This window comes from Rhincodon typus, chromosome 5 (assembly GCF_021869965.1).
Source record: "Rhincodon typus isolate 14 chromosome 5, sRhiTyp1.1, whole genome shotgun sequence".
NCBI classification, from domain to species: Eukaryota; Metazoa; Chordata; class Chondrichthyes; order Orectolobiformes; family Rhincodontidae; genus Rhincodon; species Rhincodon typus.
Window position 1 is genome coordinate 12839590 of NC_063336.1, and position 13880 is coordinate 12853469.

Here is a 13880-nt window from a genome sequence, read left to right on the forward strand (position 1 = left end):
CATTTAGCCAGATATGGGCCAAATGTTGACAAATGGGGCTAGATGAATTTAAGGTATCTGGTTGGCATGGACGAAGCAGACCAAAGAGTCTGCTCTCGTGCTGTACAACTCTGTGACTCTATGAATCCTGCAACACTCCTGATACCTGACTCAGGCTATTTCAACTGGGCTAGGCTACAACTCCAGGCATCAAAATGACTTCTCATCTGGGTAGACATTGATGCAACGGAGACATTTTCTTTATGAGGCCCACAATATATGTGACCTCCACAGATGAGCCAACAATGTGACACATTCTTCCATTTTTCATGATCCCTTTCCCAACTGTGAGCACGTTTTTGAGCAACCGAGCAATTAGTTTTTCAGGGCAAATGCATGAGAAAAGAAAAAAGCCTTCTATCCTTCAACCCACCAACGTTGCTGGTTCTTTAAGTGGACCACCACCTTAATAGGGGTTTAAAAATGGGGGAAGGTGATGACCTAGTGGTATTATTGCTGGACTGTTAAACCAGAAACCCAGATAATGTTTAGGGGACCCAGGGTCAAATCTTGCCATGGCAAACAGTGGAATTTTAATTCAATAATATCTGGAATTAAGAATCTAATGATGATCATGAATCCATTGTCAATTGTCAGGAAAAATCTATCTGGTTCATTAATGTTCTTTAGGGAAGGAAACCACTATCCTGACCTGATCTGGCCTACATGTGACTCCAGACCCACAGCAATGTGGTTGACTCTTAACTGTTCTCTAGGCAATTAGGGATGGGTAATAAATGCTGGCCTAGCCAGTGACACCCTCATCCTGTGAAATAATAAAGGAATAATACATAGGTATTATTATAGGTAATACATAGTATTTCTTTCCAAGAAAAACCCACACTGTTTTTGGACTCTGCGAGAAGAGAACTGGGAGTTTCAAATTATCTCTCCTACTCCGTTATAAAAAAAGTTTAAAAAGATCAGGTCAGAAAATGAAATAAAAATGTGAATTAATTAGGCTTATTTTTATTTAAAATGCTGCAATTTGAAGAGACGAAGGGATGAGTTAGGAACCAGTGGAAATGGTGACAATCAGTGTAAGAAAATGGGCAAATGTTCCCTGCACTGACAATTTACAACCTGATGAGTTTTAAGTGCCAATGAGTCATGGAGATGGAGTAATTTTGAACCAGCACTGTGACAAAACTATTAAACTGTAATATTTTCAAAGCATTAACTGAACCAATTTGGGGGAGTGGGTAGAACATTAATCCCAATCTACCATTCTGAATAAGTTCTGCACTTAAGAAACTGTTGAGTGCAAGACTATATGTACCATTTCATAGCACGGGCCTTTCTTTTAATGCTGCACAGTTCTTTCTATCTCCTATTGGGTCCTAGCTCCTATTGGAATCAAATCTTACAACGGATCACCTATGATCTCATTGACTAGCACAGCAGGCACAATGGGTTGAATGGCCTATTTCTGCTATCAAGTCAAATGGCCAGCCAACATGACCACTCTACAAATGTAGATGAGTCTGAGCAGATTGCTGACAGGTTATTTTTCTAAAGTTTTAGCGAAGATTTGTGGCTTGGGTTGTGGGTGAGTTTGTTAACTCAAACAAGCCAACAACCTCAGGTTATTTTTCTGTTTGTAGATTGTCCTTAAAATCAATCTCATCCTGTCTGAGTATCAATATCGGTACTCCATCTGGGAGAGGGTGGGGACAGTGCTGAAAAATATCAGCAACATGGCCGTGGACAACTGAAGAAAGTCGCCAGGGATGGAATGATATAAGTCAGGGCTGTACAAGAGACTAGAATTGGAGGAGTAGAGATGTCTTGGAGGGAAGCTGAACTGGAGGTGATTAGAGATATAGGGAGGGCAAGGTCATGGAGGGATTTGAAAGTGTAGATAAGGATTTTTAAATAAAAATGTTGCTGAACCAACATCCAAATAGTTTCAGGAAGACAACAACTACATCTGAAGTCCACCCAAAGCATTTCCAGGGCTAACTGCAATCAAAATTCTCTCACCAAGTCTAAACACACAGAGAATTCTCCAAGGAAAATGTTCATCATTCTATCTTAATTGCTTTTGCCCTACTGGTGGGTTATATATATATTATGAACAGATGTAGTCCAATCAGCCCCTCAAGCCTGCTCTGCCCTCCAATAAGTTCATGGATGATCTGATTGTATCCTCAGGTCTACATTGAGAGTCATAGAGTCATAGGAATACACAGCATGGAAACGGACTCTTCGATCCAACTCATCCATGCCAACCAGATATCCTATATAAATCTAGTCCCTTTTGCCAGCATTTGGCCCATTTCCCTCTAAACCCTTCCTATTCATATACCCATCCAGATGCCTTTTAAACGTTGTAATAGTGCTAGCCTCCACCACTTCCTCTGGGAGCTCATTTCATACACAACACCCTCTGTGTGAAAAAGTTGCCCCTTAGGTCCCTTTAATATCTTTTCCCTCTCACCTTAAGCCTATGCCCTCTAGTTTTGGCCTCCCCCACCCCGCGGTAAAGATGGTGCCTATTTATCCTTTCTATACCTCTCATGATTTTATAAACTTCTATAAGGTCACCCCTGAGCCTCCGATACTCCAGGGAAAATGGCCCCAGCCTATTCAGCCTTTCCCTATAGCTCAAACTCTCTAACCCTCACAAAATCCTTGTAAATCTTTTCTGGACCCTTTCAAGTTTCACAACATCCTTCCTATAGGAGGGAGACCAGAATTGCACGCAATATTCCAAAAGAAGCCGAACCAAGTCCTCTACAGGCGCAACATCACCTCCCAACTCCTATACTCAATGCACTGACCAACAAAGGCAAGCATACCAAATGCCTTCTTCACTATCCAATCTACCTGCAACTCCATTTTCAAGCAACTATGAACCTGTACTCCAAGGTCTCTTTGTTCAGCAACACTCCCAGGACAATACCATTAAGTGTATAAGTCCTGAACTGATATGCCTTTTCAAAATGCAGCACCTCGCATTTATCTAAATCAAACTCCATCTGCCACTCCTCTTCCCATTGGCCCATCTGATTAAGATCCTGTTTACACTGGAGTGACCTTCTTCACAGTCCACTACACCTCCAATTGTAGCGTCATCTGAAAACTTACTAACCATATCTCCTATGTTCACATCCAAATCATTTATATAAATGACAAAAAGCCATGGATCCAGCACTGATCCATGCGGCACACCACTGGTCACAGGCCTCCAGTCGGAAAAGTAACCCTCTACCACCATCCTCTGTCTTCTATCTTCAAGCCAATTCTTTTTTCAAGTAGCTAGTTCTCTCTGTATTCCGTGTGATCTAACCTTGCTAACCAGTCTACCATGAGGAACCTTGTTGAACACCTGACTGAAGTCCATATAGATCCAATTCACCGCTCTGCCCGCATCAATCCTTTTCGTTACTTCTTCAAAAAACTTAATCAAGTTAGTGGGACACAATTTCCCACGCACAAAGCCATGTTGACCATCCCTAATCAGTCCTTGCCTTTCCAAATACATATAAATCCTGTCCCTCTGGATTCCCTCCAACAACTTGCCCACCAGTGATGTCAGGTTATAGTTCCCAGGCTTTTCCTTACAACCGTTTGTAAATAGTGGCACCACGTTAGCCAATCTCCAGTCTTCCGGCACCTCACTTGTGGCTATCGATGATACAAGTATCTCAGCAAAGGGGCCCAGCAATCTCTTCCCTAGCTTCCCACAGAGTTCTAGGGTACACCTGATCAGGTCCCAGGAACTTATTCACCTTTATGTTTTTTAAGGCCTCTAAAACCTCCTCCTCTGTAATATGGATATGTTTCAAGATGTTGCTATTTATTTCCTCACTTTCTATATCTTCCATATCTTTCTCCAAAGTAAACACTGATGCAAAATACTCATTTAGTATCTCCCCCAGCTCCTGCATATGCACATAGGTGGCCTTGCTGATCTTTAAGGGGCCCTATTCTCTCCCTTGTTACACTTTTGTCCTTAATGTATTTACAGAATCCCTTTGGATTCTCCTTAACTCTATTTGCCAAGGCTATCCCATGTCCCCTTTCTGCCCTCCTGATTTCCCTCTTAAGTGTGCTGTTATTGCCTTTACGCCCTTCTGGGGATTCACTCGATCTGTGCTGCTTATAACAGACATATGCTTCCTTCTTCTTCTTGAACAATTTCTCCAGACATCCAGCATTCCCCATGCCAGCCAACCTTGCCCTTCACTCCAGCAGGAGCATACTGTCTCTGGGCCGTCGTTATCTCATTTCTGTAGCTGGATGGGGTAACCGCCTTTACCCAAGAAGATCACAGAAATAGTTGACAATATGTGTTGTACAGACATGTCTGGAGTAAGCAGATAGAAAGGGAGATTTTATTCAGGGCAACTCAATAGCCATTCCATTCATCAATTCATAGAATCATAAAATCCCTACAGTGTGGAAACAGGCCATTCGGCCCAACATGTCCACACCACCCCTCCGAAGAGCATCCCACCCAGACCCATTCCCCTATCCCTGTATTTCCCATGTGTAACCCACCTAACCTAAACATCCCTGGGCACTATGGGTAATTTAGCATGGCCAATCCACCTAACCTACACATCTTTGGACTGTGGGAGGAAACCGGAGCATCCGGAGGAAACCCACGCAGACACAGGGAGAACGTGCAAACTTCACACAGTCACCTGAGGCTGGAATCGAACCCGGGTCCCTGGCGCTGTGAGGCAGCAGTGCTAACCACTGAACCACCGTGCTCAAAAATGTTCATGTTATGCTGGAAAGAAGGCAAACTTAGCTGCTATTAGAGTTTTGGCATAATTTTATTTTGGAATGTGATTATCACTGGCAAGGCCAGCATTTATTGCCTATCCTTCATTGGCTTTAAACTGAATGGTTTGCTTAGCCATTTCAGAGTCAACTATATTGCTATGGATTTGAAATCACGTAGAATGAGGAATCCACACACCATCATGATTTGGAATTCTATCATCGATCATTTACTGCCTCTGGGGCAAAATCCTAATTTCATTTTACACCTGCATCGCATTGATAACTGTCATCCAAAAGGAGGCTCACCACCATCAGTAAAGACACCATCTGGCTGCTTTCTTATTCAAGAAGCTAATGCTGGTATTAACCTGAGGATCACCATGCCTCAGGCAAAGGGAGATGTTGAGAAGGAGGAACCTTTACGGTAACCTCAGGCAGTTCCAGGAATTGAACCCACCCTGTTGCATTGAAAACCAGCCAGCTAGCCAAATAAAAACCGAAAGAGCTGTGGATGCTGTAAATCAGGAACAAAAACAAAGTTGCTGGAAAAGATCTGCAGGTCTGGCAGCATCTGTGAAGGAAAAAAAGAGTTAATGTTTCGGGTCCGCTGACCCATCCTCAGATCTGCCAGCTAGCCAACTGAGCAAACTGGGCTCCTGTTAACCAACTCAACCTCCAGTGCAATGGGAGATGTATGATAAATTCTGGCCTTGCTAGTGATGCTCATATTACAAAAAAGTGGCTTTATCATAGAAGTTAAAGCACCATGAAGGAGGTTTTGTGGGCTTCAAATTACTCCATGAATTCCTGGTGCACAGGAGACTGTTCAGTCCCTCAAACCTGACTCCCCCCAGTCGGTTGTTTGCTGCTGATCGACATTTCACCTCTATCCACCTCTCTTGCTTCCGTCAAAATTATCAATTGCCGTCCTGCTTCACATTTTTGGAGGTGGTGAGAGTTCCTGATTTGCATGGCCCTCTGTGTGCAAGACTGCCTCCTGGTGTTTCCCTGAATGGCCTAACTTTATAGCGACCTCCCCTTTTTCTTTCCAAGGACATATTTGCTCTGGTCCGTCATGTTAAATCATTTAATCATTACTGGGATCATGCCTTCACCTTCGGCAGAGGAGAGAATACAAACCTAGCAAATGCAGTTTGTCCTCATAAATTTAAGGCGATTAATTTTCAACATGTGACTTAAAAAGTGAGTTAAATTGTTTTTACAGTGTTTGTGGGCAGCTTGCCTGAATGAAGGCGGAAATTTGCATGGTTAAGGGGAAAGGGCAGGCTGTTGTGGCACAGTGGTAATGTCCCCACTCCTGGGCCAGGAGACCTAAGTTCAAGTCCCATCTGCTTCAGAGATATGTAAAAAACCAAGCATGTCTGAACAGGTTGATTGGAAAATATTTATAAAGAAGGGACAGGGGTGTGACTAACTGAATGACTTTACAGAAGGTCAGCACAGAGTAAAATAGCCTTCTCCTGGAAGCGTTATGTCATAATCCAAATTGAATGAGTTGATGAAACCTCTCAACATGAGATAATTGCAATCAAAAATTCAATATGACACTTCTCACAGACACATACGCATTTGTACTCCTCTGCTTAAACACCTACTTAAAAAATGAAAGCAGAGCAAAATTGTAGATATCATGATATGTTCTTTAAAAATGACAGCAGACTTTTCTGTCAGCTTCGGACCTCCTTCACAGTTAGTTCAAGTCCCAGTGGAAATCGTCAGATAATCATGAAAAATATTGCAATGTACATGGAAGGTAATGAATATTGTCCTTATTAGAAACAGATTGGAAAAGCCACTTGGAGCAAACATGGAGAGAACAGAACATTTCATATCTCAGTTCATTGACCTTTCAGTAAAATAAGCACAAAACCAAGAAAATCTAACTCGCTTAAATTATTTTTACATAAAGATTGCAAATAACAGGAACCTGAAACAGACAACAAGACAATATGTTACTAGTGATGAGCAGCTTGGTGGCATCCAGTAAAGGATTAGTTCTTCCTTTACTAGATTCTTCCTTAAACTTGAAAGAGTGCAGCGAAGGTCTACAAGGATGTTGCCAGGTTGGAGAGTTTGAGCTATAGGGAGAGGTTTAATAGGCTGGGGCTATTTTCCCTGCAGCGTCAGAAGCTGAGAGATGACCTTATAGAAGTTTATAAAATCATGAGGGGCATGGATAGGATGAATAGCAAAGCTCTTTTTTCCCAGGGTAGGAAGTTCAAAACTAGAGGGCATAAAGTTCAAGGTGAGAGGGTAAAGATATAAAAGAGACTTCAGGGGCAATCTTTTCATGGGGAGGATGGTGCATGTACAGAATGAACTGCCAGAGGAGGTGGTGGAGGCTGGTACAATTACAATATTTAAAAGGCATCTGGATGGGCACATGAATAGGAAGAGTTTAGAGGGATATTGGCCAAAAGCTGGCAAATGGGATGAGATTAATTTAGAACATCTGGTTGGCATGGACTAGTTGAACTGAAGGGAATGTTTCCGTGCTGTGATATTCTGTGACTCCATGACTCTATGATATGATAAAGAACTTGGTCAAATTGGATTTATTTTCTGAGTGAAAAAAAACAGTTTGCTTCAGGATTTTATTCCATGCCCTGGATTAATTGGATCAGCTTTTCCAGGCTTAACAGGGTCTATCAAGGGAAAAACAAACAGGCTGCAGCCTGCTTTTCAACAGTTGGTTAGGGTCAAAGTCAAATAGCTAGTGCAAAACTCTACATAATGCTGAAAACCTGCACCCTATTATTGGACTAGTTTCAGCTAAACATAGCATATTATGACATTGTTTAAACTTCAGTTAAATGTTGTACTTGGCAACACAGTTTCTGTTTCATTACGCACTGTGTATGGTGAAATAACTTGCTTCATTATTAATACAGCATATTAATATTCTCCTTGCTTAGATTTTCACTGTTTTGTCTCTGCAAATCACATCAAAACAACTCTTTGATCACAGGTAGTTCGAAGCAGACTGGGTAATCGCTTTGCTGAACAGCTAAGTTCTGTCCATAAAAATGACCCTGAGCCTCCACTTGCCTACCACGACAACAAGCCACCATGTTCCCACACCAACATTTCTGTGTGTTTTACCATGTGTTTTGCCCATGCCTCACACCCCAAGCCCTGACATGACATGGACTGCTTTCAGCACAGCCAAACCATTCTCACCTACTCATTGTCCCTGGTATCAGCTTTTCTTCTTCCCTGGCTTACCATCAATCATCCCTTTGTCTGCCTGTCTTTCTCTCTCTAGTCTCCATCTCCACTTACTTGCTCACTCTTTCTGTCCCTCATCCCCTGTCATCAGCTTAAATACCACCCAATCCTAGCTACTATCAGTTCTTAAGAAGCGTCACTGGACTCAAAACATTAACTCTGTTTTCTCTTCACAGAGGCTGCCAGAGCTGCAGAATTTCTCCAGCAATTTCTGTATTTGTTTCAGATTTCAGCATTGGCAGTTCTTTGTAATTGTAATTCCTCTTTCGCTCTTAATAAATTACTTAAAGTTGAGACTGGGTGGCATCCTACCCACTCTCCAGTGGTAGGTTAGCTCAGTTGGCTGGGCAGCTGCTTTGTGATGCCCACAGCATGGGTTCAGTTCCCAGACTGGTTGAGGTTACTACAAAGGATTCTCCTTCTCAACCTCTTCTCCTTGCCTGAGGCATGGTGACCCTCAGGTTAAACCACCACCAGTTGTCTCTCTCTAATGAGAGAACAGGGTTAGCAAGTATGCATTTGATACCAAAATTGGTGGTGTAGTGGACAGTGAAGAAGATTACCTCAGAGTACAATGGGACATTGGGCAAATGGGCCAGGGAGTGGCAGATGGCGTTTAATTTAGATATATGTGAGGTGCTGTATTTTGAGAGGGCAAACCAGGGCAGGACTTTATGGTAAGGTCACGGGGAGTGTTGCCAAACAACAAGACCTTGGGGTGCAAGATTCATAGTTCCTTGAAAGTGGAGTCACAGGTAGACAGGGTGGTAAAGAAGGCATTTGGTACGCTTACCTTTATTGGTCAATGTATTGATTATAGGAGTTGGGAGGTCATGTTGCGGCTGTACAGGATATTGGTTAGGCCACTTTTGGAATACTGCATACAATTCTGGTCTCCCTGCTACAGGAAAGATGCTGTGAAACTTGAATGGGTTCAGAAAAGATTTACAAGGACGTTGCCAAGGTTGGACTGGTTGAGTTATAGGGACAAGTTGAATAGGCTGGGCTAATTTTCTGGAGCATAGTAGGATGAGAGGTGACCTTGTAGAACTTTATAAAATCATGTGGGGCACGGATAAGGTGAATAGCCAAGCTGTTTTCCCCAGGGTAGGGGAGTTCAAAACTAGATGAAATAGGTTTAAGGTGAGATGGGAAAGATTTAAAAGGGACCTAAGGGGCAACGTTTTCACACAAAGAGTGGTGCATGAATGGAATTCTCTGCCAGAGGAAGTGGTGGAGGCTGGTACAATTACAACATTTAAAAGTCATTTAGATGGGGTATATGAATAGGAAAGCCTCAGAGAAATATGGGCCAAATGCTGGCAAATGGGACGAGATTAATTTAGGACATGTGGTTGGGATGGACAAGTTGGACCAAAAGGTCTGTTTCCATGCTGTACATCTCTATGACTGTATGATTATGGTGACTTTACCTTTTAGCCATTCTACAATGGAAACCTTATTCAAACTCAGACCGATGAGGTGAAGTCTGATCTTCATGACCTCCAACCTAGCACTAGTGAAGACTGACTCTAAACAAGTCCTAATTGTCAACTACATTGACAATTAGACTTCAGGATGGCCTCCAATCTGTCTGAATGACTTTCTGCTGTTGATTTGAAGAAAGATTGCTGGGACAGATCAGCACTGCGCTGGAGGTGTTTGATCCTGATTAGAATAGAAGGTATTATTTCTCTATGACAGATAATAAAATGTGTCCAATTATGTAGCCCTTCCTCATAAGATAGAGCTGTCTGAAGTCAATTACCTTTTGAAGTGCAATTATTGTCACCATGAAGACAAATGTGGGGACCAGCTCTGCTTCTGTAACATCATACAAAAAGTGAGGATGAATGACAACATTCTGTTTCTTCGGGTGATATTAGATGGGGCCAGGATATTGAGTCACCTCCCTCTCTTTTTTGAGGTGTATCCTGTGATTTTTAATGGTTGCTTTAATGGGCAGGCAGGGTCTAATGGATTAACGTCTTGTTTGAAGGATGAAGCCTCCAATAAATCCATACCTCCTAAACTATTTCGGAATATGATTGGGCCAAGTTATGAAGAATAGGTTTAGAAGGAGCACTTTCAAAGGCAGGTTCTTGCCTATGATCAAAACAGTACCACATGACAAAATAACTTGCCCGGTGCCACTCATCAAAGGTCTGCCATTGACGATTATGCTTGCACATGGTAGCGCACTTGCCTTTGAATCAAAAGGTGGATCAAGCTCAAAAAGTCTGGACTTAGACTCCACTGCAGTACTGAGTGAGTGTTGCTCTGCCCAGGACCATAAGAAACTACAGAAAGTCATGTGCACAGCCCAGACCATCACGGTAGCCAACCTTCCATCCATGGACCTCATCTACACTTCTTGTGGCCACAGAAAGGCTGCCAACATCATCAAAAACCCCTCCCCAACTCCAATAAAGCTCTCCTACAACCTCTTCCTTCAGACAGAAGACACAGAAGCTCGAACACATGCGCCAACAGGTTCAAGAACAGCTTCTTCCCTGCCATTATTAGACTGATGAATGGACCTCTCTAATTTCAAGTCTAATGTCGATCTTGCTCTGTGCACCTCCTGTGCAGCTATACCTTGTATGCCTCACTCTGTCTAAGCTGTCTACAATCTATATGTCCTAGTATGCTCTGATCTGCCTGCACTGCTTGCAAAACAAAACTTTTCACTGTACTTAGGTACGTGACAACAATAAATCAAATGAAATCAAGCCACTGCCAGAGGTGCCAGAGATTGAGTTATGAAGCCATATGCCATCTTAGATGAATGTAAATGGTCCTTAACATGAGTTTGAAGATCATGGGAATTCACTCCAGTGGACTGGCCAGTATTTACCCATCAACAAAACTTTGGTTTGTTGGACTGTAACACCACTCAAGTAACAGGCAATTAGAAGACAAAGCACAATGTGGATGCTGGAAATCTGAAATAAAAGCAAAAAATTCTGGATATTCTTAGCAGTAATGGCAGCATTTGTGAACAGACAAACAGAGTTAATGTTTCAGACCAAAGAATAGTCACTGGACTTGAAACATTAATTCTTTTTCTGTCTCCACAGATGCAGCAATTAGTAGATGATTTGGGTGCACTGCTCTGTAAAAGAGATGCGGCTAGAAGCTTAGAGTGTTTCAAAGTAATGAATTATCATTTGCCTAACTATGTACATTATAACCAAGCACAAAGTCTAAGTTGTTGCTACTCTATCTCCATCACCATGTAATCATGATAACATTGTTTACAATGATACATGCTGAATCATTAATACTTCACATCTCCCCCAAATCTTCATGTCTGCACAATAGATGCATGTGTTCCTTACTTCACCCATATTTGCCATTTTGGCAGGGGCTGGCTGTGGTTTGACCACCCACCCTATCTCATCCAGAGTTATCTTTGAAATTGTAGAATATCTGCATTTTCCCAGCTTGCACTCATACCCTGATAGTCTTTATGTATTCCGACAAAAACAGATAAGTCTTTAGCTTTTATCTCTGATGTATAGGGTAACGGTTCTGAACTGTGAATGGGAAGTTGCATTAGACTTCACCTAATCTGATATCACACAGTCTTTGAGTAGTGAATAAAGCAGTCCAGCATGAGGTTCTGATAGAGACAGACGTGTCATCCCTGGCTCTAGATAGTCTTGGTTTAAGCAATTATATGTAATGAGTCAAAGTAATTTGCACCTATAAAGCCATAAGACATAAGAGCAGAAGTAGGCCATTTGAATCTGTTCTGCCAATCAGTGAAATCATGGCTGATTTGTTAATCCTCAGTTCCACTTTCCTGCCTTTTCTCTATCACCCCTTATTAAAAATCTGTCTCTTTCATCCTTAAATATGTTGAAAAACCCAGCCTTGACAACCCTGCGAGGTAAACAGTTGCAAAAATTCACTTCCCTCAGAGAGAAGATGTTCCTTCCATCTTAAACGTACCACCCCTTATTCTGAGATTATGCTCTCTGGCCCGAGATTCTCCCACAGAGGAATACAATCTACCCTGCTAAGTCCCCTAAGAATCTTAGATATTTCAATATGATTGCTTCTCATTCATCTAAATTCCAATGAATACAGGCCCAAGGTACTCAATCTCTCCTCATAAGACAGCTCCTCCACACCTGAAGGTATCAGCCTGGTGAACCTTCTCTGTACTGCCTACTGCTGTCATATAATAAAGAGCCTCTTGTTATGTAAAATAAATACTTCTTCTCGTTGGCACTCACTGATGGTCCAACTTCTAATTTTAATAATTAGACAGGCTTTTAGATTCAGCTAGGAAAGAGGATCAGTGGCAGTACTATACCTCAATCATAACATTCTTGTCCTTAGTATCTGGAGGTGAGGAGTGTTTTAAATAAGACAAGGTATTATTGTAGAATTGACTAGTGATATCAATGAAATAGATGGTGATGTTGAATCAGTTTGGCCAGAAGTAAGGAATAGCAAGGGAAAGAAGTCTTGGATGGGAATCGTCTATAAGCCCCTCACCGTACGACAAAGTATAATTCGGGAACTAATCGACATGTGTAAGAAAGGCACTACTATTGTCATGGGTGATTTTAATTTCCATATTGACTGGACAAATCAGTTTGGCAAAGGTGACATAGAAGAGAAATTTATAGAATTAATCAAGGTTTATTGCAGAACCAACACAGGAACAGAGTACTTCGGATTTAGTAATGTACAATGAGGTAGGATTATTAAGAGATCTCAAGTTTAAGTACTCTCTTGGGGATAGCAATCACAGCACAGCAGAATTGCAAATTCCGTTTGAAAGACAGCAACTTGGGTCTCAAACCAGTGTTCTCAACTTGAATATTAGCAAATACAGAGGTATGAAGAAAGAAGTCTAAATAAGACCAGGAGAATAGATTGATGGGAAGGTCAATAAATGAGTTGTGGTAGACATTTAAAGAGATATTTCCTAATACTCAACAAAAAAAACTTGTTCCAGTCAAAAAGAAGGACTAGATGAGAAGGATGAATCTCCCATGTGAACAAAAGCAGTGAAGAGGACCATCCAAACAAAACTAAGGCATATAAAGTGGCAAAAGCTAGTGGCAGGCCAATGATTGGGAATCTTTTAAGTACTTGTCCCTATATTGCTACAAAAGTAAAGACCCCTGGCCAGGCTACCATCCTGGAGCACTGTCTGCAGTTTTGGTCCCTGTGCTTAAGAAAGGATATACTGGTATTGGAGCCGGTTCAAAACAGAATCTCAAGGCTGATTCCTAGGATGACAGGGTTCGCTTATTGCGAATGGCTAAACAGGTTAGGACTTTATTCATTAGATATAGGAAGAATTTTAGAACAATCATATTGTAACATACAAGGTTCTGAGCAGAATTGACAAGATAGATGTTTCCAGTCGTGGGAGAATTTCGTACTAGGGACCATCATGCTTTAAAACTCAGATGCAAAGGAATTTCTTCTCCCAGATGGTTGTGAATGTCTGGGATTCTCTACCCAGAGAGTTGTGGAGGCTAAATCATTGAAAACAATTTAAAGAGGTGGTAGATGAGATTTTTGAACTGTCGGGGAGTTGAGGGTTATGAGGAGCATACCCTGAGTTGCTGCCGTGTGGTGAATAACATGGAAGCTTTTCACAACCATCATTGAGCAGAAGTGGCCAAGTCCCCAGTCTGACATCCGTGTCGAGAAGTCTCAGTGTCCAGCTTGTTCGTGGTGGGTGGGCGGATGGGAAGCCGCATATTAATGAGATGAGACGTGCAGTTTAGTAAAATCGTTAACAAGCAATAACCCCCCTTAATAGGCACGTCACTGCCGCCGAGCAAGAATCTCTCTTGATGCCCAGAACTTAATTAAAAGATGCA